This window comes from Muntiacus reevesi, chromosome 4, assembly GCF_963930625.1.
Source record: "Muntiacus reevesi chromosome 4, mMunRee1.1, whole genome shotgun sequence".
Taxonomy (NCBI): Eukaryota; Metazoa; Chordata; class Mammalia; order Artiodactyla; family Cervidae; genus Muntiacus; species Muntiacus reevesi.
This window is the reverse complement of record NC_089252.1, coordinates 169,941,733-169,968,482: the sequence shown is the minus strand read 5'-3', so window position 1 is coordinate 169,968,482 and position 26,750 is coordinate 169,941,733. Positions and strand designations below refer to the sequence as shown.

The 26,750-nt window shown below is 38.8% G+C and overlaps 1 protein-coding gene across 7 annotated transcripts in view; it reads right to left on the bottom strand.

The window, feature by feature from the left end:
* R3HDM2 (R3H domain containing 2) overlaps positions 1-26,750 on the bottom strand; it is a 155,533-nt gene that overhangs the window by 81,787 nt on the left and 46,996 nt on the right. For 4 of the 7 annotated variants that reach the window (XM_065934801.1, XM_065934800.1, XM_065934803.1 and 1 more), the window contains one exon: positions 25,694-25,756. The exons of 1 other annotated variant lie outside the window; for it this stretch is intronic. The gene's annotated coding sequence lies outside the window, so the exon portion shown is untranslated. Of the gene's footprint in view, positions 1-25,693; positions 25,762-26,750 lie in introns of all 7 variants that reach the window. 2 more of the 7 variants (XM_065934804.1, XM_065934805.1) reach the window with 1 other exon arrangement.

Below are 26,750 nucleotides of genomic sequence, written 5' to 3'. Positions count from 1 at the left end.
TCCTTTTGATTAAGCTTTAGCAATCTGTGTCCTCTAAGGAATTTGTCCATTTAATCTAAATTGTCAAATTTACCAGCATAGAATAATTTGTGGTATTCATTATTATCTTCATAACACCTTAAGAAGTATCCATAATGTCCCATCTCTCATTTGTGATATTGGAAATGTGCTCTCTTTTCCTTTTCTAAATCTGGCTAAAAGTTTATTAATTTTGTTTTAAAGAACTAGCTTTTGAATTCACTGGTATTCTCTGTTTTCTGATTTTTTTGCTCTAATATTGCAATTTCCTTTCCTCTGCTTCCTTGGAGTTAAGTTTGTTCTTCTAATTTCTTAAAGTGAAAGCTTAGGTCAGTGATTTTATATTTTTTTATTTTCTAATATAAACATTTAATGCTATAAATTTCCTTTTAAATACTACATCCTACAAATTTTGCTATCATATTTTCATTCTTTAAAAAATATTTTCTAAATTTTTTCTGATTTCTCTTGTTCTTCTTTGAACTATATCTAATTCACTGTGTCTCATTTTCAAATGTTTGGGAATTTACCAGGTATTTTTCTACTACTAATATATAATTTACTACCTTTATGATAAAATAACCTACTCTGTGTAATTTAAATCATATATTTATTGAAACTACTTTTATGGCTCAGAATATAGTTTACTTTGTAAATATCACGTGAACACCAGAAAAGAATATGCACCATGATGTTGTTGGGTGAAGTGTTCTATAAATGTCAACTAGGTCAACCAAGTTACTTACTGATTTTTTGCCTAATTGTTCTATCAATTATTAATAGAGTGGTGTTGAAATACCTAACTATACTGGTGGCCTCTCTATTTTTCCTTTCAGTTTTCTTTTGCTTTATGCATTTTGAAATTGTTATTGAACACATAAATATTTGCAATTGTGAATCTGCCTACAATGCAGGAGAGACCCAGGTCTGACCCCTCAGGAAGATCCCCTGGAGAAGGAAATGGCAACCCACTCCAGTATTCTTGCCTGGGAAATCCCGTGGTCAGAGGAGCCTGATGGCTACAGTCCACGGGGTCAGGTCGCAAGAGTCGGACACGACCTTGTGACTAACCACCACCATCACCACAGTCATCTTGAAGAGCTGACCCTCTCTTCATCATGAAGTAACCTCTATATCCATAGTGACATCCCTGTCCTGAAACCTAGATTGTTTAATACTAATTAAACAAATTGTACTCTGTCCTGCTTCCTTCTGATCATTGTATGCAGAGTGTATCTTCTCCCCTCCCTGTACTTTCAGCCTGTGTCTTTTTATTTAAAGTGGGTTTCTCATAGGCAGCGCCCAATCAGGTCTTGCTTTTAAATGAAATCTGATAATTTCCACCTATTAATTGTCGTTTCAGGTCATTTGCATTTAAAATGATTACTGATATTGTTGGATTAAAGTCAACCATCTTGGTGTTTGTTTTCTGTTTGTCCAATCTGTTCATCTTTCCCTTTTGGACATCTTTTATATTAACTAAGCATTTTTATGATTCAATTTTATCTCCTTTATTAGCTTATCAACTATACCTCTTTGCTTTCTTTTTAAAAGTAGTTCCTTTAGCATTTAGGGTATACATCTTCAACTTACCATTTTGTATGGTATAAGAACTTCAGAACAGTGTACTTCTATTTCCCTTTTCCCAACCTTTTGGGCAACTGCTATCATATGTCTTATCTCCACACATGTCATAAATCCCGTAATACAGTTTTATCATTTGTTTTAAATAGTCAATTATCTTTTAAGTGTTTTTTATTTTCAAACAAGAGAACTCTAATATTTTCTATATAGATTTCTGCTCCTCTTCATACTTTCACATAGATCGAAATTTCCAATTGGCATATTTTCTTCTGCCTTTAACATTTCGTATAATGGTAGTTTAATGGTGATTAATTCTATCAACTCATATTTTTAAAAGGCTCTATTTAACCTTCATTATTTTTATTGTGTATAATTCACTTACCATACAATTCACCCTTTTAACATGCACAGTTCAATAGCTTTTTTACAGGTGTACTTCTATTGCCAAAACAGATTTTACAATATTTTTATCATACTAAAAAGAAATGCCTATGCCCATCATTAATAACTTCCCATTTTTTCCCAATCCTTGGCCCTAAGGAACCATGAATGTACTTTCTGACGTGAGTGATTTGCCCATTTTGCACAAATTCCTCCTCAATTTTGAAAGGTATTTTCGCTGTGTATACCATGTAAGGTTGACAGGCATTTTTAAATTTAGGACTTTACTGCGGGGTGGCTCAAACAATGGAAATCTGTTTCCCATAGTTCTGCAGGCTGGAGCTCCAAGTCCAGGTGTCAGCAGCGCGTTTTCTCCTAAGGCCTCTCTCTGGCTTGCAGATGGCCACCTTCTGCCCCGGACGGTCTTCCCTCTGTGCATCCACGTCCCTGGTGTCCCTGACTGCCCAGACTTCTTCCTCTTACAAGAAGACCAGTCAGACTGAATCAGAGGCCCTTCTTTAAAGGTTTTTTTCCTCAAATACAGTCACATTCTAAGCTGCTGGGCGTTAGCGCTTCAACATATAAATTTGGGGGGATATAATTCAGCCTGTAATACTTCTGTATACAGTGTTTTGGGAGTTTTGGTTTTTTTTGTTCCTGCCTCCTTTGAAGACTTTCTCTCTTCACTAGTTTTGTGCAGTTTGATTAAGATGTGCCTTGGTACAGCTCTCTTCATGATTTTTCTATTTTGGGTTCTCATAGAACCAAGCAGCTCAAAGAACACAAAACAGAAAAATCATGAAGAGAGCTATACTAAAGAATATCATCATCAAATTGCTTAAAATCAGTGATGAAAACAAAATCTTAAATGAGCCTTTTGGATCTGTGAGTTTAGTTTTCAATAAATTTAGAAAACACACAGTCATCATTTTTCAAATATTTTTTCTGTTCCCATGCCCACATTCCTAAGACTACAATTATATGCATTCTTAAACTTTCTGATGTCACTTATTCATTATTGACTTATCACTGTATATTTATACTTTCCATCTTTCTCTTATGTTTCATTCTGGATGCTTCTAATGCTGCATCTTGAAGTTCACTATTTTTTTCTTCTGCAATACCTATCTGCTGTTAATCCCGTCCACTATATTTTCTCATTTTAGCCATTGCAATTTTCATCTTCAAGAATTTTGAGTTATTTTTGTATGTTCCATGTCTCTACTTAACATGCTTAATCTTTCCTCTAGCTTTTTGAATCTATGGTATAGTTATTACAGCTACAATATCATTGCCTACTAAGTCAGTCATCTGTTATTTCTACTGACTATTCTTTTTCTTCCAAATGAACTATGTACTCTCTACTTCTTTGTATGGCCTGATAATTCGTGATTGGATGTCAAACACTGTAAATTCTGCATTGTTAGCTGCTAGGGTTTTTCTTTAAATTTCTTTAAATTTGAGCTTTGTTTTATGAATCAGTGACTTGAAATAATTTGATCCTTCTTGAGGTTTGCTTTCTACTTTGTTAGTCAAATCCTTTAAACTGCAGCAAATCTGGCACCATTACTGAGGCAATATCCTTTTAAGCACTCTATTCAATGTCCCAGATGTCAGAGCAGCTTCTGCACTGGTTAGTGGAATCAAAATATTTGTGGCCCTAGATTCCAGTTCTGACTTAACGCTTTCTAATAATCTTTTCCTGGTCTTGGGTTAGTTTCCTCACGAATCAAGAACAGACACTCAGCTAAAGAGACTAAGGCAATAAAAGAACTTACTGTGGAGATGAAATTGTTACTAAGCATCTGAAATGTGGTTAATGAACACAAGGAACTGAATTTTTATTTAAATATCTGCATGTGGTTAGCAGCTATGGTACTGGACCATGAAGGTTTAGGGGAAACCTCTGCAAATCTCTGGAGTCGTCCTTCCTATGAAACCCTCTGCCCACAAATGAGCTGCCTCGGTTCCCCTGAACTTCTACCTCTGTGTCAGTTCAGGGGGGCCGCCAGCTTTGCTCAGGATCCCTTTTCACATCAGGTGCTGTAGTCTGGAGACTCTAGGTGCGAAAGTGGGAACAGGAGAGGGCTCAGCTTATTGTTTTCCCTTCTTTCAAGTATACCCTTTGTCCAATATTTGAAAGCAGTTTCTGAAATACATTCTGTATAGTTATTTATCTGTTTAAGGCAAGAGCATACATAAAACAACTTCTTGTTACTCCATCATGACCAGAAGCATACATTCTCTTGCACCGAGTTAACTTTGAATTATATATATATTTTTACTTTTAAAATATTTAATGGCTTGTTTTATAATTCAACCAGTGTTGCTTTTTTCTCATTTTTTTTGTTTGTTTCTCTTCTTTGTTATTCATGGTTTTTATTCACACTCTTATTTCATTAAATACACTTATTTTATGTTCTATATCAAATAACCCCAGTATCTGAAGCTCCTGCGGATCTGAGTCAACTGCTTCTGCTGACACTCACTCACAGTCCCCTGGCTGCCGGCTATGCTGTTACGAGCCCGTGCCTGCTAACGGGCCGCCCCTGAGCCCTGAAGGAGGGCTGCGTACGCCCACCACAGGCGACCCGAGTTTGCTGCTCCCAGCTGCCCAGGAGCTCTAACAACTTGGATCTACTTTTTTAAAAAATTCAGTTTATATATATCTAGCTTTTTGACCAGAAAATAAATATATGTGGTTCAAAAAATTTAAACTAGGGACTTCTCTGGCTGTCCAGTGGTTAAGACACCACACTTGCACTGTAGGGGCACAGGTTCAATGCCTGGTCAGGGAGCCAAGATCCCACATCCATGTGGCCAGAAAGAAAAATAAATAAACTAGTTCCCTTCCCCTTTTACTTGGTTGGGCCTAAGGTCTGAACTAGCATAGTGTGTTGTAAAAAATTTAACTTTGCCCCTCAAAAAGCTCTGGTTTTTGCCTTTAGAACCCTAGAACTAATCCTAAATTGCTGGAATGTCTTGTTTGATGAGAGTCTTTGTTTACTAGGGGACCATAAGCTGTGCCAAACAGACTAACAATGTGATTTATGGCAGGAACTGTGAGTCGCACACCATCAGCTCCATCTGAGGGGGGGCTGCAGACTAAGGCTGTCTACCCAGGCAATCAACCATATCCAGGGGATGGTGGGGTCCCCATAAAAACTCTGGACACCACGGCTTGGGTGAGCTTCGTGGGCTGGCGGTTGGACGTCGCCGCCAGGAAGAGCTGATGGTCCCCACGTGCCCGCGTGCCCGCGTCCCCGCGGGAGAGAACAGCCCTCCTGGACTCCGTGCGTGTCTCTCATCGGCTGACTGTAATCTGTGTCCCTCTGCTGAAATGGACCAGAACTTTCAGTGGAACAGCTTTTAGTGAGTTCTGTGAGTCCTTCTAACAAAGTACTGAACCCCAAGGGTGGTCTTGGAGATCCTCAAACTCTGACACTGGTGCTAGAAGTGAGGGCAGGTTTGGAGACCATTCCCTAACTCCACACAGAGTGGGCGGCACTGGGACTGAGAGTCCAGCTGGGGGGGCCGGGGAGGGGCTAAGAAGGCGGCAGGAGCAGTCGGGAGACTGACTGCATACAGAAGGGTCAGGCAAGCAAGTGTCCTCAAGGAGCTTTCCTTCTAGTCTTCACTCAGGAACGTTCATGCTGCCGAATCTCACTTTTCCTACCCCCTCCTACTACCCAAGCACCTTAACATCATCAAGTGATCTGAGAAGTGCTAGGAAAATGAAACAGCTTCAGCTCTTAAAAGCGCAGGGACGTGAGCTCTGAATTAAGATTTCTAAGGTAAACTCATGCAAGTAAACGGTCATGGGGGGCTGGAAATGAGGTTAACAGCTCTGCAGATGATATGAGTTTCTAGTTTTGAATGTCACCTAAAAGACTTTCACAGTAAACTAAGATGAACTCAAATCTATTAAGAATGTACAATTATACCATCAGACTGTCAGGCACAGACCTTTTGCTCAGGTAAGCCATCCTTCTAGCATGCCAGTAATAAATATGCTCTAACTTCATTATGCAGACAAAACTTGGATAGCTACTTCAGAAACCAAGCATATCTTTTGGACTTTCAATCTGTAACCTGTGTCACTTTAGTTTCCAAAATATAATTCCAAGTAAGACTGTAAAGTCTTAGTCTTCTTATCATTATAAAAGATACAAAATAGAAAATATCCAGTACTTAGGATCCCTCTTTCCCTACACTGATAACTATTATTATTCAATGAGACTGTCCTATGTTAAGGCAAGTGGCTGTCTACCACATGCTAGGAGCAGTAGCAACAGTTCATCAGATTTCTTCTATAGAAAACAAGATACTTGCTCCTGCTCTTACAAATGAAAACTAGAATTTAAAAATATATATGTGAAATTTAAAACCAAAAGAAGTAAAAAATAATTAGGGAAATTATCCATTCATCTCTGATTCCCTCCTAAGATAAAGACTTCCTAGAGTACAAGGACTATGCTTTACATGATCAGCAACTTGAAAATAGAATAAATACAAAAACTAGGAGTACACACAAATTAATAAGAGCTGGGCAGTTTGAATCATGGAAAGTTTCCTCAAGAACATAATTTTGCACTGGATTTTTCAAGAAATCATGGAAATGTATTGAGAGAGAGTCAACATAACTCAGAGGAGAGCAAAAGCACAGGGGAAAGACAGTACACTTGGTTCTGTCTAACTTGGCTGACACAGTCCACAGACAGGGATTTAATGAAATGTCAGAGAGTCTGTGAGTGGGGCTGTCCTTAGGTCCTGCTGAGATATGTTGGATTTATGCACCTGAGAACTACTATCACAGGCGAGCGAGATGATAATAATGATAAAACCTGTGATCACTGACCAGTGAGAAGCAACAGAAGGCTACAAAACTTGTCCTAGTTCAAAGTATAAAAGCATTTCATTACTCCAAGAATGGGAACCAAATCTATACTATGACTTTTGTTAAAAAGGTCCGAAGAAAACTCGGAGATGGACAACAGGGCAGTGGGGACAGACACGGTTTCTCTCTTGCCCAAGTGAGTGACAGCTACCTGTACTTTCTGCTTACAATGATATAAAAGGGGGAAATATTTTTAAAAATAAAGAATATGCTTATTGTAGTGTGCTCCTACATTAAAGAGGAAAGAAAAGATGAAGGAAAACCAGAGGACAGAGACAAAACAGAAACAGCAGCTCTGGTGCACTGGAAAACAGGAAAGGGGAGACATCCAAAATGACGTCTCACTCTCAGAGTCTGCCGCCTTCCTCCAAGTCTACAATCTCCAAGAAGCTGAAAGAACAGGCAATGAGAAGAAATACTCTCAAACAAAACAAAGTAATTCCCCATAACCCACATGCCAAGACCAAATAATTTCAAAATGCCCCCAAGTATCTGGTCATATTTATAAATAAATTTGAATCTTGGTTCAATGTCATGCTTTTTTGTAGGGATTCCTTCCTCATCTCTCCTGAAAGTATAACTATAAAAACAAAATTAGCTTCATAACAAAAATCAGCATAAGAATTGCCCTGTGAACACAGACTAAGGGAAGAACATGGCATAGCTTCTATCTTTCCCATTGCTGCCAAAACAAAATAACAATAATCTAAAAGCCTGAAGGATCTTACAGTGCCATCACAGATTGTGACCTGTACCCACTGCTTTGCAGCCTTCTGAGGATGAGCCAGTGGGATTTAACATGAACCAAATCTGTCAACCAAGTCGAAGACAGACACGTGGGTTCTAATGAGCAGTGGCGAAAAAAACATACTGCTCCATTCAGCTCCAAACAATGATAAATAATTCAGGAAAAGAACTGCCGCAATACAGAGCAAGGCAGCAAGGCTTAAAAATAGAGCTTAGGTGGAAGAATCAGGAGTCAGAGAAAATGATTTATGTCAACAATTCCCAAGCCATTTGCAATACAGGATGCTGCTGAAATTGTCACTCAAAACAGATGCCAGAAATCTAATGTGTTTTTTCAAAAAACAAGTACTTTTTCCAAGAACTTGGCAAAGCGGGTAACAAGATAGGTAATAAATAATAGTACTATTCGGCAATAGTAGGTATCGTTAAAAAAAAAAAAAAAAAAAGCAAATCCAAATGACACAGGGAAGACATGTTCTTAAGAAAAAAATTACAAGGGGGATTAAAATTCTATTTTTCATACCACTACGTTCTAGGTATAATGTCAATTTAGACTTACTAATAATTATACCTCTAAAATTGAGAGCACACAGCACTCAAGAATTTTCTATTCAGTTTTCCACCACAGATGCAAACCCAAGATTCTCACCTGTTTAAAAAAATAAAAAAAGAGTACCTTGAAAACTGAACAGATGTCATGACTATTATTATTTCCACATTTAAATTAAACTATAAGTCTGATAAAACTGATGAATTTGTGACTTCCTGGCAGTCCAGTGGTTAGGGTGCAACACTTTCACTGTCAAGGGCCCATGTTCCATCCTGGTCAGGAAACTAAGATCCTGTCAGCCTTGCAACTCAGTCAAAAAAAAAAAAGGGACAAATTTATAATTAGATGAGGATAATCCAAGATCACAGGTTCATGTAGATTTTCCAGGTTTCAATATACTCAAGAATGCTTCAAGAACGGGGTCTGATGAATAGTGTGGCCAGACAGTCTTTCTGAAGACTGATATCCTGTGGACTAAATATAAGGATGACTAGAACCCAGATGTAGTCTACAAACTTAACAATCTGTATAATGAAAATCTAATATTCCACATCCAAATGGCAAATCTTTACAGTCACCAAAACACACACCACTCTCTCTTCCTAATTCTAAGATCAATTTCAGACAACTGAAAATTTTAAGACTATATAATGATGCCTAATCTACCTTTAAAGTATAATATAAAATACAACAGAAACTATAATCTTGTCCTTTTATAAATGTTTCATTCTAACTAATAAGCAAAGCAAGCAGTACTGAAGAAATTCTTGTTCAGCATAAACTCCAGACCAATACATAAACAGACCAATATGCTTCTACCTCACCTATCTTCAGAAGAAGAATTGGTTATGTCTCCTCATAACTATGTCATTCAACTTAAACTGCAGAAAGATCAGAACACACTTGGAACAAGTTTCATTAGTTTTTTTTCTTCCACTCTTACATTCTCTAGAATTTAAGATTAAATACTAAATAGCATGTTAAAAGGTAAAACAGACTGGCTTATTGAAAACATGATCCACTCAAACCACTTTCCAGGACTTCCCTGGCAGTTCAGTGGTTAAGGCTTCACCTTCCAAAGCAGGGGGTACAGGTTCTATGTGCATCTCGGCCAAAACACCCAAACATAAATAACAGAATCAATACTGTAGCAAATTCAATAAACACTTTAGGACCAAGGGGTCAGGCCTACCAGAAGCCCCCGACTCTACCACCACCAACTATAGTCTCTGGATGCTAGAATGCCCTGCCCAAGACTCAGACTTACTTCCAGGGCCTTCAGAAGGTCTCTCCTCAAACTGTCCTCAACAGACAACACCTGTTCACATCCCACGGTCTGAACGGTGGGCAAGGGACAGAGGATGAGACGGATGTAGACAGAGGCTAGATTTAACAGGACATCCTTATACTATCACCTTCCTGTCTCAGAACTCTGAGAAGTTCAAGAATTCTGGCCTTCCAGGACGTTATGAAAATATATCTAAGCAGGAGGACAGTTTTTTTTCCCCAAAGTTTTGTTTAAAATTCTGATTTCAAAAAAAAAAAAAAAACAAACAAAAACCTCTGATTTCAGGCATCCCTGGTGGTCCAGGGTTAAGAATCTGCCTGCAATGTAGGGGATGCAGGTTTGATCCCTGGTCGGGGAACTAAGATCCCACATGCCACAGAGCAGTTAGACCCATAGGCCCCAACGACTGAGCCTGAGCACAGCTAAGAGCCATGCACCGCAATGAGAGGTCCCACAACTAAGACCAGAAGCAGTCAAATAAACAAACAGAATTCTGATTCATAACTTAAATATCTAAACACATGGAATATATGTGCCCATTCACACTTTCATCCTGGGACTTAAAATCGATAGGAACAGACCTACCTAACCACATCACACACCACCTGTGTGAACTGAGTAGTAGCCAGCTCTATAACCCTCACTTAACTGATCCGTGAAATAAGCAAGTTAGAAATGCCACTGTAGGATTTTAATACAATTAAATAATTTTCAAAATTATTTTACAGGGCACCTGACACTCAGCAAATCTGGGACAAACTGAAATATCATTTATTACATGTTCTGCCATCACACTTCTCCCTGGAAGGGCAAAACAGGTACCAACGACAAAAAAGTAGAGCCAATTTTCAGAGAAACTACAACCAAAACACCACCATCTATAAGTTTCAATTTAAGGAATTCCACATTAATTCCATGGAAGTTTGATGGCGTTGATCATTTCTCCCAGTAAAATGTTACGCTCCAATTTCTAAAACTACACAAAGAAATGAATGTTAATAAAACTTTTTGCAGTAATCCTTTCTTATTCCAAGTCATCATGCAGTACATCTTAAACTTATACAGAGCTGCATGTCAATTGTATCTGGATAAAACTGGGGGCGGGGGGGGGGAATGTAAGCTGTACAAGGGCAAGGATTTTTCCTTGCCTTTTCACTGTTATATTTCTTACTCTCTGACAGTTCCTGGCATAACAAATAAACCACTGTTAATAAACCATTGACTACAAGAAGCGAGTATGGAATGGCTGCCCAAACCTCAACATCAGTATCACAGGTAAGCAAGTCTGGCATAACCAGAAAATGAACTACTTATATATGGCTATTTCACTTCTCTGCTTCCTCTAATTTTAGAACAGTTTCCTTAAAAATGAAACTAACTGAAACTGTAGAGTATGTCTTTAATATAACGACAATTTTGTTCTCCTTAACTTGATGCCTCACCTTCCTGCACAGGGATACTAAAAATACTCAGTAATTTCACACATAATTCTACCAGAGAGGATAATGCAATTAACTAAATTATACTGAAGTTCTTATTTTAAGCTCCAAATATGATGGGATGTAGTAGAAGGATATCCAAAAGCGCAGTTTAGGGAAAAGCGCCTTTCTGCAAGTCGCTCCTGCTTTTCTCCCTAAGCCTGCTGTATCTTGCATAGGCCAATCCTATCAGCTCTTAAAGAGCTCAAAGTAAGTCTACAAACGACATCCTGCAACCCATCACATTCTCAAAAACATTATTATGGGGGTTTCCCTGGAGGTCTACTGGTTGAGAATCCGCCTGTCAATGCAAGGGACACAGGTCTAGTCTGGGAAGATCCCACATGCCATGGAGCAACCAAGTCCATTTGTCACAACTACTAGCCAATGCTCTGAGTCCAAGAGTTGTAACTACTTAAGCCCACAACCCTAGAGTTTGTGCTCTGCAACAAGAGAAGCCACTGCAGTAAGAAGCCCATGCAACCGCTGAGGCGTAGCCCCCGTTCACCACAACTAGGGAAAGCCTGCCTGGCAACGAAGACCCAGCGCAGCCACAAATAAACAAACAAATCTTTTCTAAGAAACATTATGACTTTCAAATTTTCTTAAAACAATCCACTTATCTCTCTGGTGAACGCCCATTTTCAAACTAAAGGTTAAAATACTGTGGCAGAAGTAGGCAATTTGGAAACAAATCTACTCTGAAAGACTAAAACGTTGACAACATTGTACCTAACACTTTCAGAAAGACAGAAGGAAGGCTGGTAAAAAGATAGTGCAGCAGCATACCCTAAATAACTGAGAATTAAAAACGCGTCAATAAAGGGGACCTGTTGAGGACGTGCTTTCGGATTCACACAAACCCTAAAACTAGGCTGGGTGTTTAATAAAATTACATTCTCTACGTTGGTCTGATTCCAAAACCCATCTACAACATAAGGCATCATCTTAAAGAAGAACTACATTTGGTGACTTCAAAATACTATTAGCAAAAAATAAGTATCATATTCCTGGATACTGGCTAAATAAATCTGCAATAGCCCTAAATTCCATGACTGAATTTAGATTAACAAGCTCCTCCATGAACTAAATTCAAAGCTTTCTTGAAAAAAGAAAAAAAGACACAAAAGGCAAAAAGTTCCAACACATCCTATTCCAAACCAAAAATACAAAGCTATGAATGTCTAGACATGCCTCAAGGTGTGTAATTACTGAGGCTAATTAGCATTCTCAAAATTAAACATCCACAGCAATGCTTAAGGGATGGGGGGGGGGAGGCGTTGGGGAGATGTATCTCTCAAATAAATTAAGAAAATAGGATTCTGGAATTACCTAATGTAAGTTGCTAGGAGAAGAAAAATGATTATCAGCTTCCTAAGTCTCAACTTAAAATGTGAGACTTCTTGTTGCTACTATTCACTGGGAAAGTAAGAATTAAATCGGGTAGGAAGCTCAGAACTGATATTAATTTTGTAATAAAGATAACATGAAAGATCCTTTCATTCATACTAAAAAGATGGTGTTTTAAAAAGAAAACACATTTTAAAAAATCTATAGTAAAGCATCACTTTCTATAAGATCATGACAGGACAGCTGCACCATATAATTTTACCTCTATTCCTCACTTATCTTTATCCTAACAAAGACTATACTGTGAGATCCTGGGTAAGAAGGATTCAGTATTCTGTACAGTATAGTTTTTAGAGATTTCGAATTCCACACCTGCCACTTAAAAAATGTGTGATGTTGGATAAGCTACTTATTTTCTTGGTGCCTCAGTTTCCCTTCGGAGAAGGCAATGGCAGCCCACTCCAGTACTCTTGCCTGGAAAATTCCATGGACAGAGAAGCCTGCTAGGTTGCAGTCCATGGGGTCGCTAGAGTCAGACACGACTTCACTTTCACTTTTCACTCTCTTGCACTGGAGAAGGAAACGGCAGCCCACTCCAGTGTCCTTGCCTGGAGAATCCCAGGGACGGGGGAGCCTGGTGGGCCGCCGTCTATGCGGTCGCACAGGGTCGGACACAACTGAAGCGTCCTAGCAGCAGCAGCAGTGTCCCTTAGGGCTGTGCTGAGTGGCTCAGTGGTAAAGAGTCCGCCTGCCAAAGCAGATGATGTGTATCTGATCCCTGGTCAGGAAGCTCCCCTGGAGAAGGAAACGGCAGCCCACTCCAGGGTTCTTGCCTGGGAAACCCCATGGACAAAGGAGACTGGGGGGCTACAGTCCACTGGGGCGCAAAAGCGTTGGAAAAGACTTAGCGACTAAACCACAAAAGCCAAAACAAAATCAGGGACGCTGTTTTTTAAACTTGGAAGAATTAATATAGAAATATTCTTAACTGCTTTATGGTTTCTTTGAAATTGAGGGCCTTGCTGGTATAGAATGAACAGAGTAGGTCCAGAGTGACATTAGGTTTTAAGGCCCTCAACATGCATTCTCCTTTTAGAGATAAATATTCTGGGATGCAGACTAATTTTCCTATGCCAGAAGAATGAAGTTCCCTTCCTGTACCTACTAGGAAAATTAATGGTACCGGAGACTAGTAAGTAAATTCTAATGTGCTAAGTGCTAGCTAGAGCTGCTCATAAGGTTAAATGGGAATAGAGGAAACGGTCATCTAAATCACACTGGAGGGAAGGCTTCCAGAAGGAGGTGATGCTTAAGCCTAATCCTCAAGGAAAAACAGCCAAACAGAGGAAATGGAGAAACAGATCTAGACTGTATTTAACAACTGGATGATGTGAAGCCAGATACTTAACCTCTCTAAACTCCAGTTTCTTCATCTATAAAATGAAATGGTAAGAGCACTTCATTTGGAAGACTGTGTGAAGATTAAATGAGATAATACATGTAAAGAATAATGCCATGAACATAATGTGAACCCAACAAACAATAATATCATTAACACAGATGTATGGGTCACCATGATGCTTTCTCAGAACTGCAGGTACTGCACAAAAAAAGCTATACCATAAGACACTCACAGAAAAGTGGCTACAAAAGAAGTTAGAGGTTAGTGGAAACAGGCTCAGGAACCATCTTGTGTAGTGGGACTTCCTGGTGGTCCTGTGGCTAAGACGCCACACTCCCAATGCAGGGGCCCTAGGTTTAACCCCTGGGCAGGGAACTAGATCCTACATGGACCCAGCACAACCAAAGATATATATGTACATAAACCTGGTATACTGACTAAAGCAATGGGAAACTTATAAACGACATCCAGAAAGGAGATACATGATTATATTTCTATTTTTAAAAGATTACTTTTGCTACAAAAGTAATGGGTTAAGAAAGCAGGTAACCTAGAGGCAGAGACACTAACTAGGGAAAAGATGAGATAAGCATTCTGGCTGGAGAATGAAGGGACTCTGATCCAAGAAGCATTAAGGAGGCAGAATCATTAAGACACAGTGACACAGGAGATATGTGTGATGATAGGGAGAGGTCAAAGAGGACATCCAGGCACCCAGAGACAAAAGCAGCTCTCAAAGCATGGCCTGGGCATTTCTAAGACTTTTTCAAAGAATATGCAAGATCAAAGCCATTTTTATAAGCATATTAAACCTTATTCACTCTTTCATGTATCTCAAAGACACACAAGAGCATTTTCCGAAAGCTACATGACATGTAATATCACAACTAATTGAATGTAAAGCAGATATGAGATTCATCTGTATTCTATTAACCCCAACACTAAATTATTTGGAAAAATTAAAAACAATGACACATTTCTTATAAATTTTGTTGGTGCTGTAGGAAAAAAATATTTAATTTTCTTTTATGCTAACATGTAATGGATTTATTATCATACTTAAATGAACTAATGTGTTTTAAATTTCTCAGTTTTAATTTCTAATACATTAATATTGATAGACATAACCTACATACACAAAAGCTCTTTTGGAGGCTTTGGTAATTTCTAAGAGTGTAAAGAGATTATGATACCGAAAAGTTTGAGAACAACTGGGGTGGACAGACACTTCTCAGCATTCTGAGATACACATACTGAAGGAGAACAGTCTGTAAAGAAAGAAAGAAAGAAAGAACAGAGCTCTACTTAAAACACGGCATATGTGATGTGCTGACATAAAGGGCCCAACAGGCAGTCACACCGATGGAGCTGGATAACCAGACCACCAGATGTGACAGGAGCTGAAAGCGTGGATTCTAAAGGGAGACGGCATGGTGAGAAGACTGGCAGATTCACAGCGGAGAAGGCCAGGAAGCTGAGCAGAGGTTTCAGGATACAGCAATATTCAAGGAGTAAAGAAGCAGAAAACTCCACACAGAAGAAGAGAAAAGGTTACAAAAATTAGAAATAAAAATGAAAACTAAAGCAGCACGTGAAAGTGAAGTGAAGTCGCTCAGCCGTGTCTCACTCTTCACGACCCCGTGAACTAGACAGTCCACGGAGTTCTCTTATCACCAGCTATAAACTGAAAGCAGCCGCTCAGCATGCTGAAGCAGAGCAGAGCGCCCATTCAGCACGAGTGCCGGCAAGAAAAACAGAGAAGGCAGGTGAAGTCCAGTAACCTCATCTTAGGCAGGAGTTTCAGCTTCTTATACAGCACTCTTTCCTTATCTGAGTTATTTACAAACAAGAGAATGATTTCTGGCTCATCTTTTTTGCCTTCTCTGTCCACCCTCTGGAGGAAATGCAGACCAAAAAAATGACCAAAAGGAAAGAGACAGAAAGAAACGGAAAGAGCCAGGACAAAGCATACGAAGGAGCTGACCAAAGCAGTGACTCGATGAAGAGGCACCAAGTGCTCAGGCACCGAGGGGCCAGCCTGGCCGGCCACCCACCACACGCCCTGCGGAAAACCACGCTGTAACCACCCGGCGACGCCCCGAGCGCCAGCAGGAGCGGCTGGGGCAGGACTGAAGCGCTCCTGATGGGGCCGGCAGACGCAGAGCCGGCTCCGTTCCAAGGGTGGCTCTAGCAGATTCCCAGAGCTCAGTTACCTAACTGCTGAAATGTGTCCTCATTCCACAAAATAACTCCAAAGAAATATTTCCTTCAAGTGCTTGACAGCTACGTGATTCTGTGGCAATGCTTATCTCTTTGAATTTTACATAGGCAAGTGCAGTTTTGAAATGCAGAGCAAACTCTTTAAGAAACACTTGTATACATATTAAAACATCAAAAGCTCTTAGGTAAGCTCCAAAACTAATAATAAAGGTCAAAGGAGAATTACTCAGCTAGATGCACCTAAGCTTAAAAAGCAGCTTTTTTAACTGGTTAACTCTACCCTTTAGATAAAAGAAAATGTGATTTTAAAAATATGGTCATTCTTTCAAGAAAAGGACTGTAAGGATAAGAATAAAGATATTTGAAAATACCCAGAATCTAGCATTACATCCAAACAGAACCCTGAACAAGAAAGGATATATTATCACATGCAAGCTGTCACAAAAATCTTTTCACATCATCATTGTGTTCTATGGTAGCTGACCTATTTCTAGCTCTAAACCTGTATCCGATTGATTTGCAAACTTCTGAAAGTACCTGGGCTTCAAGAGACACCGAACAACATCAGAAGTATCTTTTGTCTGAGTTATATTTAGCCTGCATTCCCACCTCATGCCCACCCTTTTTAAAAAACAACCTGAGAAAGGAAGGAATTTTTGGACAGTAGTTGATAACAATGGATGTTCCTAGTGTTATCGAAAATTCTGAGGGTGGGATGGGGATTTCACTTCTGACTAACTTGGAATAACAGGAATGATATTTATATTCCTGGCAGAAATAATAAAAAATCAGACAAATGTGCAAAACACTGGTGTTTAAGACACTGAACATCAGGCAATGAAGGACAGTGATTCCTGAGAGACGAGGACAAAATAAGGTAAGCTCTGTATTACACTGCGTGCTCAGTCTATGCCTGACTCTGCAACCCTGTGGACCATAGCCCGCAGGCTCTCTGTCCACGGGAGTTTTCAGGGAAGAATACTGGAGTGGCTTGCCATTTCCCACTGAAGTGAGATCTTCCCAAACCAGGGATCGATTCCGTGCCTTTTGCGACTGCTGTGTTGGCAGGCAGATTCTTGATCACTGAGCAACCTGGGAAGCCCCAACCAAGCTCTATATTACCTAAGTTTAATGCCTAGAGAGTTTCCAAGAAATATCAAAAGGAAGAAAGAGTCTAAGGGAAACCTAGGCATGTTCCTACAGGCTCCCTAAGTGGAGAATGCGGGAGTGAGAGCCTGAGAGAGCAAAGGAGTCTAGAGTCAGCCACGGACTGGAGAAAAAAATCTGCAAACCATGTAACCAACAAGAGACTTGTGTACAGAAGATATGAAGAATTCTCAAACTCAACAGTGAAGAAAGGAACAACCAAAAATGGGCAGTACACATGAACAGACATATTGAAAATCAACCATTAGGGAAATACAAATTAAAACCATAATGAGATATCACTACACACCTATCATAATGGCTAAAATAAAAAATTCTGTCAATACCAAATGCTGGTAAGGATGAAGAAAAACTGGATCACTGGTAGGAATATAATATGGCACAGACACTCTGGAAGAAAGTAGAGCAGTTTCTTAAGAAATGAAATATGCAGTTACCATGCTATCAAGCAACTGTAATTTGGACCTTTATTTCAGAAAAATAAAAACTTATACAAAAACATGTATATGAATGTATAGCCTTATTCACAATAACCTGAAACTGGAGCCAACACAAAAATCCTTCAACACATGAAGGTTTAAACAGACTTGGGATAGCCATACCATGGAACACCACGCAGCAACAGGAACTACTGACTGGACAGGAACACACGGCAACTTATACGGGTCTCAAGGGAATTACGCTGAGTAAGGGGGAGAAAAGGCCAATCTTAAAAGTAGAGACATTACTTTACCAACAAAGGTCTGTCTAGTCAAAGCTATGGTTTTTCCAGTAGTGGTGTATGGATGTGAGAGTTGGACTATAAAGAGAGCTGAGTGCCGAAGAATTGATGCTTTTGAACTGTGGTGTTGGAGAAGACTCTTGAGAGTCCCTTGGACTGCAAGGAGATCCAACCAGTCAACCCTAAAGGAAATCAGTCCTGAATACTCATTGGAAGAACTGATGCTGAAGCTGAAACTCCAATACTTTGGCCACCTGATGGGAAGAACTGCCTCACTGGAAAAGGTCCTGATGCTGGGAAAGATTGAGGGCAGGAGGAGAAGGGGACAACAAAGAATGAGATGGTTGGATGGTATCACCAACGTGATGGACGTGAGTTTGAGTAGGCTCCAGAAGCTGGTGATGGATAGGGAAGCCTGGTGTGCTGCAGTCCATGGGGTCGCAAAGATTTGGACACAACTGAGCGACTGAACTGATACATGCAAAAATCTAAAGAAAAAACGAAGCATGTTAGAAGTAAAAAAAAAAAAAAAACCTCTGACATATTAGAGATAAAACTACACTATGTAAGACTAACAGCTGATTAAAAATTTTAACAGAAGAAATTAGGAGAAAAAACTTGAGAACAAAGGAATAGAAACTAACCAAAAACAGAAGAAAAAAATGAACAAACCAGTGAACTGTGGAATAATTTCAAATTAACTAATATATGTGTCAGTGCTATTTCCAAAGAAAATGAAAAAATATGTAAAGAAATAACTTACAAGTTTCTAAACTGGATTAAACTATAAATACACAAATCCAAGAAGATCAAAGAACAAAACAGACACATGATTAACAAACTACCTAAAACAAGTAATACAGAGTAAATCTTAAAAGTAGTCAAAGAAAAAGAACTTTTTAGCTATAGAGGAACAAAGATGAAGATAACAACAGAACTCTCACTGGAAACTATTCAAGTCAGAAGACAACGGAGTGGTATCTTAAAAGACTGAAATTTAAAAAGCAAAACAGAAAAACCCTGCCAACCAAGAATACTAAATTCACAGAAAATACTGTTCAAAAATGAAGGCAAAATAAGAACTTTTTCAGACATGCAAAAACTAAAAGAATTCATCACCAGCAGACCTGTACTAGTCCTTCAGGATGAATGAGTACAACAGATGAAAATCTGGATCTACACAAACGAGTGAAGAGCACCAGAAGTGGTAACAATGTGGGTAAATATAAAAAATTATTCCTTCATTACTTAAATACCTTTTTAAAATAACCAATTATTAAAAGCAAGAATAATTAAAATATATTATACAATTTATATATGCCAGTAAATGTATGACCAGGAGGGAAGAAACAGAGGTTCAGTATTGTAAAGTTCTTAACAATTTAACAACATTACCTTGAAGCAGAAAGTATGGCCCGCAAGAAAAATGACAGTCAAGAGAAACTTACTTAGTAAGCCCAAACACTGGACTTAGATATATTTTTTTAATTTTCAAAAAAACTGTTTAAATTATATTTTGGTATTAGACTTTAAATCAGTCATTTTAAATAAGATCAAAAAGGAAAGAGGAAGGGAAAAAAATTTTTAAATCAAGAAAACTATGACTAAAACACTAAAGAAAAACTATGAGAACAACGTCTTACCAAAAACAGAATACTGAATGGAAGACAGAAATTACAAAAAGGAACTGTAAATGAAAATTTTGGAGTTGGAAATTACAAAAATGGAAATGAAAAACATTAGTAGAGAGTTCAACACAAGATCTGAGCAAGAAGAAATAATCAACAAACTTTAAGTCAGGTCAATTAGGCTAGATTTGATGAACAGAAAGAAAAAAAAATAAAAAAAAGTAAAGTCTCAGCACAAAACATAACAATTCATTTTAAGAGTTCCATGACAGGAAAGAAAGGGAAATAAATGGTATTTAATGACACAGTATCCAAATTTTTCTCAAATGTGATTAAAAACACTAAATTTCCACATCTAAGAAGTTCATCAGAAACCATGGAGTTCAGAAGGCAATGGGTTTATTCATTCAATTCAGAAGGCAATGAAGATTTATTCAAAGTGCTAAAAGAAAAAGACTATCAAGCAAGAATTCTATATCCAGCAAAACCACCCTTCAAAATCAGAGAAATTAAGACATTCCTAGAAAAAAATGAAAGAACTCATCACCAGCAAATCTAGTCTATAAGAAACACCAGAGTCATTCAGCCTGAAATATAAGGATACTAGGCAGTACCTCAAATCCAAACAAAAAACTTATAAGTATTGGTAAAAGTAACCATATAGGTAAATATAAAACACAGTATAAATGCTTTGTACATAACTCTTTGTCTATCTGATTTCAAAGAAAACCAAGTAAAGCTATAATTATAACACTGTGTTGATGAGCATGCAATATAAAAGGATACAATTTGCATGTAATACTACAAAAGAGAGGGGAGGGAACAGAGCTAAACAGGCATAAAGTTTTGCACACAACTGTAATTGAGTTGGTATTAATTAAGATGTCACTATTATAAATTAAGATGTCAACTGTAGTCCTCAGAGCAATCCTCAGGAAATAGCTCAATTTCATTAAAAAAAAAAAATCTGCAAAACCTCATATATAACAACCTACTTACAGATGGAATGCACTTATCCTAAGCTCAGTAACAAGACAAAGACATCCACTTTTCCACTGGAGGCTCCAGCTAGGACAATGAGACATTAAGAAGAAAGAAATGGCACCCAGATTGGAAAGGAGTAAAAACTATCTCTATTTGCAGATAATATGATCTTGTATCTGGACAATCCTAAGGAATCCACTAAAAACTAGTAAGCAAGTTTAGCGAGGTTCCAAGATACAAGGTCATTATACAAAAATTGATTACCTTTTATACACAAGCAATGAACAACCCAAAAGTGAAGTTAAGGGAAAAAATTATTTACAGTAGTAAGAAAAATAAGACAAGCCAGGATAAGCCCAGCAGCCCCGTCCTTCCCCAAGCCAGGGTCCTTATTGCTCTGTGATGTCCAGGGTGACCTGAGGTCTGCGCCAGGCAGAATCGGGACCTTTCGTCTCCAGGCTGGGAGACACACAAGGATGCTTGAGCTGAATCACATGTTGACAATTCTTCAGGCATTTCAACCACAATATTGGAATTGGACACACTGGCCAGATAAAGTTGAAATTAAAAAAAAAATAAAGGTGGCTCAGCAGTAAAGGATCCACCTGCCAGTGCAGGAGACACAAGTTTGACCCCTGTTCCAGGAAGATCCCACATGCCATGGAGCAACTAAGGCCGTGCATCACGACTATTGAGGCTGTGCTCTAGAGCCCAGGAACCGAAACTACTGAAGCCCACTTGCCCTAGAGAGCCCACGCTCGGCAATAAGAGAAGCCACGGCAATGAGAAACCCAAGCACAGCAGCTAGAGAAAAGCCCGCGCAGCAACAAAGGCCCAGCAGAGCCAAAAATAAACAAACTTTAAAAACAATACTTAGATATTAATCAACTCTGAATATTCACTGGAAGGACTGATGCTAAAGCTGAAGCTCCAATACTTTGGCCACTTGATGCAAAGAGCCAGCTCATTGGAAAAGACCCTAATGATGGGAAAGATAGAAGGGGAGAGCAGAAGACAAAAAACGGGGACAGCAGAAGATGCAATGGTCAGATAGCATCACTGACTCACTGGACATGAATCTGGGCAAATTCTGGAGCTAGTGAAGGACAGGTGGTCCATGGGGCTGCAAAGAGTCGGACATGACTGAAGCGACTTAGCCTGATGATATGTATGTTTTGGAGAAGGAAATGGCAACCCACTCCAGTGTTCTTGCCTGCAGAATCCTGTGGACAGAGGAGCCTAGTGGGTTGCTGTCCATGGGGTCGCACAGAGTCGGACACAACTGAAGCAACTTAGCATGCATGCATGTCTTACATACCAGGGAATGTATGTTACTGTCAAGATGGAAACACTCCCAAAACTGATCTACAGATTCAGAGCATCCCTATCAAAATCCTAGCTGGCTTTTTTATTTATAAACTGACAAACTGACCCTAAAATTCATATGGAAATGCAAGGAATCTAGAACAACATAATCTTAAAAAAGAGAACAAAACTGGAGGACTCAGATTTCCCAAGTTCAACTAACTACACAAAGCTATAGTAATCACAACAGTACTGTAGTGGAATAGCACTGAAAGTTCAGAAATAAATCCTTACATGTACAGTCAACTGATTTTTGACAAGGGTACCAAGACAATCAATCCAACAGGCCAAAGGACGGCACGGCAACCCACTCCAGTATTCTTGCTTGGAGAATCACCATAGACAGAGGAGCCTGGTGCGCTACAGTCCATGGGGTCACAAAGAGTTGAACACAACTGAGCGAGTCTTTTCAATAAGCAGTCATGAGACAAGTGCATATCCACACATGAAAGTTAGAACCACACTTCACACCACACACAGAAGTTAACTCAAAGTGGATTGCAGACCTAAATGTTAACAGCTAAAAATAGACCAAGATCCACTTAATCAAAAAAGTAGATTAAGTGGATTTAATCAAATTTAAAACTTGTCTGTGAACAATACCATCAAGGGCCTTCCCTGGTGGTGGTGGTGAAGAATGCAGGAGAAGTGGATTCGAGCCCTGATTGGGGAACTGAGATCCCACATGACACAGAGCAACTAAGCCCATAGGCCACAACTACTGAGCCCGCACATCTCAGAGCCCTCATGCCACAACTAGAGAGTCTGTGTGCTGCAATGAAAGCTCCCACATGACGCAATGAACGTCCCATGTGCTGCAACTAAGACCCAATACAGCCAAATAAATAAATATTTTAAACAAAACAATACCATCAAGAAAATGAAACAAACCCATGGAAAAACTATTTGCAAATCATGCATCCGATAAGGAATCTGTACCCAGAACTCTTACAACTCAATAATAAAAAGACAAGTTTCACATTTTTCCAAAACAGATATACAAATGGCCAACTTGTAAGTGAAAAGATACTCAACATCACTAGTAATCAGGAAAATGCAAATCAAAACCATAATGAGATTCTATTCCATGCCCACTAGGATGGCCAGACTAAAAAAGACAGAAAAGAAGAAGTTTGATAAGGATAGACAACTAATGTTTGCAGGGAGTGTGGGTGAAGAAAAAAAAAAAAAAGGATAGACAACTGGCACTCACAAACTGCTGGTGGGAAGGTAAAATAGAGCGAGCACCTGACAGTGCGCCAACAAGCCAGACACAGAGCGAGTCTGGCGCACGTGTGCTCAGCTGGCTCTGACTCTTCGCAGCCCCAGGGACTGTAGCTCGCCAGGCTCCTCAGTCCATGGGATTTTCCAGGCAAGAATACTGGAGTGAGTTGCCATTATGAGCTAGCAAACAGACTTTGAGGTATATAGCCAAGATAAATGAAAAGGTATTTCCACACAAAAGCTTGCATATAATTGTTCATAGCCTGGTGGGCTGCGGTCCATGGGGTCGCTAAGAGTCAGACACGACCGAGCGACTTCAGTTTCACTTTTCACTTTCAGGCATTGGAGAAGGAAATGGCAACCCACTCCAATATTCTTGTCTGGAGAATCCCAGGGATGGGGGAGCCTGGTGGGCTGCCGTCCATGGGGTCGCACAGAGTCAGACACGACTGAAGTGACTTAGCAGCAGCAGCAGCATTATTCATATTTCTACCCGAAAAGTGGGATACAAAAGTCCCCTGACTGATGAATGGATAAACAAAATATGATATATTCACCACACAACGGAATATTACTCAGTCATAAAAAAGAGCAAAGTATTGGGAGTTCCCTTGTGGCCGAGTGGTTAGAATTTCAGGCTTTCACTGCTGTGGCTCAGGTTCAACCCCTGGTCAGGGAACTGAAATTCCAAAAGCCACTTGGCACAGGCAAAACAGGAAACCAAGTACTGATACATGTGCTGCAGACTAGACGACTCCAGGGTCAAGCCCAGTCTCCCACACTGCAGGTGGATTCTTTACCAACTGAGCTCTCAGGGAAGCCTGGGCCATGAAAACATTACGCTAAATCAGAGAAGCCAGCCACAAAAGTTCACATACTGTCTGACTCCTTTTATATTACAATGTCCAGACTAGGCAAATCCATAACAACAGAAAGCAGATTAGAAGTTGCCAAAGGATGGGGGGAAGAGAGAATGGGAAAAGACTAGTTAATGAGCACGGGGTGGTTCATGGAATAATCAAAGTTCTGAATCTAGAAAGTGCTAGTGATTGCAGAACACTGTATATATACTAAATACCAATTAACTGTACACTTTAAAATTGTTAAATTGTAACAATTTTAAATTGTTTAAATCATAAATTGTAAAATTTAAAATTGTATGCTATGTGAATTCACCTCAAAAAAAAAAGAAATAAATTAACTTGGAGGAAAAATAAAATCTAAGTCCATACAAAGATTTGTATACAAATATTCACAGCATAGCGTTATTTGTAACTGCTGAAAACTGGAATAAATCCAAATGTCTGTCAGTAAGTAAATGAATGAACAAATTGTGCTACAGCTATACAAAAGATCACTACTCAGCAATAAAAAATAATGAACTATTGATACATACAACAACATATATGAATCTCAAAATAATTAACTTAAAAAAAAAGCCAAACCAAAAATAATTAAATATGAAAGTGTACACTTATGATTCCATTTATATAAAATTCTAGGCACTGCCAACTATTCTATAGTGACAGAAAATTGATCAGTGGTTGTCCAAAGATCACAGAGGTTGGGAAAAGAATTACAAACGGGGATAAGAAAACTTGAGGGGTGATTAGTATATTCATTATGCCTTGACTGTGGTGACAGTTTCATGATAAGCACATTTCAAAACTTAACAAATTGTGTATTTTCATATGTAGTTTACTGTATGCCAATTTTTAAACACCTCAATTAAGCTCTTTTTTGAAAACTATGAGAGGACAATGTACTCCTGCTGGCCACTCAATAACTGATAAGGCATTGATAAAGCAGTTTACTCTCCCTTGCTGAGTGTACAGGCAACTCCTGGCAAAACTAAACACAGAGAACCACTCAAAGCAGCATACACGTCTGAATTTTTGTAAACGTAAAAACACTTCCATTAACCTATATTATATTTTAAGACATCTTCCATCTCCAATTTTGACAGATCTTCAGTCGTTACTGCTAGAAACTGTCAGTTCTGGCAAGTACACGATTAATGTAATCTGTAAATAAGTATTTAGATACACCAATAAAAGCTCCTACAAGAAACTCTAATAAGGTTCCTTAAACTTGAAAACATCTGTGAATAGTACCCTACGTGTGATAAAATCAATAAAAAAGGCTATTATCTGTATTATCACCTCTTAAGAATTCCCCAATTATAGATTTTTACCTTTTGTAGACATTTACTCAAAAAATATAAACTTCTTACCTACTTTAAAAAAAAAAAAGCTTAAAAGCTTTAAGGTTAAAAATCCTAAACTGAATTTTTCTTTACCAAAAGATATTTTCATTGTTTTAAGACAAACAAAAAGTATGATATATTGAGCAATGGGGAAAAGTTATGGAGATGAGGGTGAACTACAGCCAGTCAAAACCATTTTATATTCATATTTATGTCAGATAATGAATAACATCATTTAATCCAAGCTACTACATCTCTCCCTTTGACTACTGCAGTAGCCTTTTTGCATTTTTTAATGAAAAATTAAAAATTAAAATTCAGATGAATTCAATCTTGATATACTGTGAATCTTAACTTCTTCACCCATTATATGCGTGCAATAACACTCCCAGGTTGTGTGAGGATTAAATGAGATCATGGGTAAGCGCTTACTTTGTTGCCTGGCACATAAAAAAATGTTTCATAAATGTTAACTATTATTACCTGAATAAATGTTCAGCCTCCATGAGTTCAGTGCTGGAATGGTGTCACATGTAAGTAACAAGTCTAACCTCAAAAAAAAAAAAAAAAAGATAAGTTAAAAGCAATATTTCAATTTAATATACTGAGACTCTCAAAGAAAATAGAGAGATCTATTTAAAAATCCATAGCAGCTTCTTTATATTTTCTTTCTCAATTCTTTTTGCTCACAATATTTCTTATAACCCTACACCTGCCCTGAGCCCTCGGTATCTACCCCTATTTTAATTCACAATAAAACACTGGTCATTTGGCTCCTCCCCCTCTCCTGATCCCTTCTACTTATAAGCAGTTCTCAGTCCACTTTCTAATAAAGTCCACTTTCATCCAGTCTTACTCCTTGAACTTCTTCAGCTGTTTTTTTACCCATTATCCTTCTACACAAGACAAACCTAGAAACTGAGATAGCAGACATAGCATCTGTCCTGGTAGATGCAAAGCAAAAGTAGAGTGGCCAGAGAAAAAATTTTCTTCTCTGAGTAGAAATAATATCACAAACACAGAATTTAGTATCTCCTCACTCCAACTGCAATATTTATTATTATTATTATTATAGGACTTTGAGGGCTGGTTGCTGCTGAATCCACTTTAGGAACCCAGGGTGCTGAGTGCCACCACCAGAACCCTTAATATGCTCAAGCCAGCCTGTCTCCAAAACCTAAGCCCTAAAAAACAAAAAAAACAAAAACAAAAAAACACCTAAGCGCTACTAAGTTCTATACAGTGAGGAGTATCTCCAATTCATCATTTTGTTTTATAACTCTATTTTATGAATATCACATCACTAAGTCCACCTCCCCAGTATCTTACACAGATTTCTATGAAAAACCTCTTCCAGTTTCTCTGCAGTCCCTTCCCCTCAGACTTTTGGCATTAGATGTGTGGTGGTTTGGTTAGGATTGGGAGGCATGGTCAGAGGATACTGCCCTTCCCCTTTCCATCGCCAATCGTGGTCCTAAGACACTACCTGAACAGTGAGTTTTTCCCCCACGAAATGTCTTGTTCCTCCTCATGCAAAGAA